We start from the raw sequence: 2500 nt of genomic DNA on the forward strand, positions 1-2500 counted from the left end.
CCAAGCACATGGTGAGCTTTGTGTCATTTTCTTAGTGTTAGGTGTTATTTGTGTTGGCAATATTATTGTGTAGGTACTGTTGACTTACAACACATCTCCTATAGTGAGAGTGTAATGGATTCATTTCATACCTGACACTGCAATTTCACCAGAAATTGATGTTACTCTTAATTAAGTTTTACATGTTCTAGAGATCCCTGAATTCTTAATTCCCATCCCCTTTGATCTGCTATAACGTACAGTCACCTGGGAATTTCACCTAGACGATTAGCATGCGCTACCAGCATCTGCGATCCCGGCAGCATGGCTTCACAGGCAAAGTCATTTCTTGAAGTGCTCCTTCCCTCCCAATATACAACCAAAAAAGCCAGTCTCCATCGTGCTGTCCTCCCCGTAGAACCGACATCAGCAGAACAAGAACCCCCCCACCTCCCCTCCCTATGCCCTGTAGTGGCCAGCTCCACCAGGAGTAAGTGAGGCGCGTAGCTCGGTTTCCAACAATAACTAGCCTTTACAGTACTGCCAGCGCACGAGATTATGAAAGTCTTATGCCCACTACACAATGATAATGTTTCACTTCAGACAAAAATATCATATAGAAGTGCATATGCGTCCACGCACACACACAGACGCACATCTATCTATATACTACATATTTGTGCTGTATGTGTAAAAGAGTCTCGGTACTTCGTCTTTATGAATAAGTAAGAAAAAAGGCAGAATCACAAACGTAAGAGTCATCTTTTTCGTTGTTATCCCAAGATTTCTCCCTCCCTGCTTCCCTCCCTCCCTCCCCTCTCACCCGCAGACAGGGAACACTGTTGGCCAGCCTCCCACCCGACCTTAAAACACAAAGAACTGCACGCGGCCTTATCTGAAAACGATCCCGGTCCAACTATCATGTACGCTTCTTCTGTGACGCTAATTAACATGCCTCCCCCGCCCAGTCCAAGCCTCCCAAGAGCGACTACTCCCTTGGTGATGAGGGAATGGGGGGAGACGAGGGGGGGGGGGGGGTATTCAGTGTCATTCGAAGGTGACTCATCGGAGCCTGGCATCCACGTGGCAAGTAAATCCCAGGCTGACGTCACGCACGCGCACGCGCACATAACCCCTGTTGTACACGATCCCACGATCCCGAACAAAAACCCCCGCGACCGAAAAGCTTTACTGACTGTAGGGAGAGGGGGGGGGGGGAGGACCGAAGGAGGAGGAGAAGAAAAGAGAGAGATGCATATATACCGGTATATAGAATATTTTTAGTCTCGTCATTCTGAATAAAAGACAAGAGGGAGATAAATAGAAAGGAATATTTCTGGAGTCTCCATAACACAGCTTAAAAAAAGTCTTTTAACTAAACTACCAGCCTTTGTCCTTAATAAATGCATTCACATGGAAATGGGGTTTCGTATACCATTATCTGCTTTCCCAGCTACACACTAATAATTCCCTCCGGTTCCACACTTTCTTTATATCTTATTTCTTTCTGCAGACACTTTAGGCGAGACGTCTTTTATGCTTCTGCGCTCTTCCCCCTAAAACACACACACAGATGTGTATATATATGCATATATATACATATACATATATATATATATATACACATTACATACACATACATATATATATATATATATATATATATATATATATATATATATATACATTACATACACATACATATATATATACATATATATACATTATATACACACACACAGACACACAGACACACAGACACACACACAAACACACACACACACACACACACACACACACACACACACACACACACACACACACACACACACACACACACAGTGACTTATGTGCCTGACCTCATCCCAATAACTTCCGCGATATCAGGTTTATCCAATTCTTTAAAGTTCCCGGTCTTTCAGATGTCTAGTGTAAATAGGGTGGCTTGAAATTCTAAAAGGGAATTTCGAATATCTAAGAGATGCAACTGCTATTTGAAATTAGTAATAGCGTATTCGCAAGTGAGCAGACGCATACATTAGTATGTGTATGGCTTAAGAGGATTCAGGCATTTTGGAGTACGTGTATGAGTGTCTACGAGCGCCCGTGGGTGTTGTAAAAATCTGGTCCTGTAATGAAAATCAAACATACGTTATTCAAAGGTAAAATGCTCGTCAATACAACTATTAATTACTGGGTCTTTTTCCCACTCTGACTAACAGCACAGGGTTGGACAAGCTATGATATTATAATCCCACGTTGAAAATTAAAAATACATTATTACAACGTCTAATACATCAGTTGAGAATGATACTCACCTACTACTTCATCTATTTATTTGAAATCAGTGTACTGTCAAGCGTTATATTTGTCTTACGGTCATTAAAAGTAAGTGTTATATTCCGAAATTAGGATATGTCTTAATTACATCTTTTAGTACATCATATGGAATGAAATGGTTACAATATTCTTCACACCTCATTTCTAAGTGACCGGAGATACTATGTAACACGGCGGTCTG

Source organism: Penaeus chinensis, chromosome 19, assembly GCF_019202785.1.
Source record: "Penaeus chinensis breed Huanghai No. 1 chromosome 19, ASM1920278v2, whole genome shotgun sequence".
Classification (NCBI taxonomy): domain Eukaryota; kingdom Metazoa; phylum Arthropoda; class Malacostraca; order Decapoda; family Penaeidae; genus Penaeus; species Penaeus chinensis.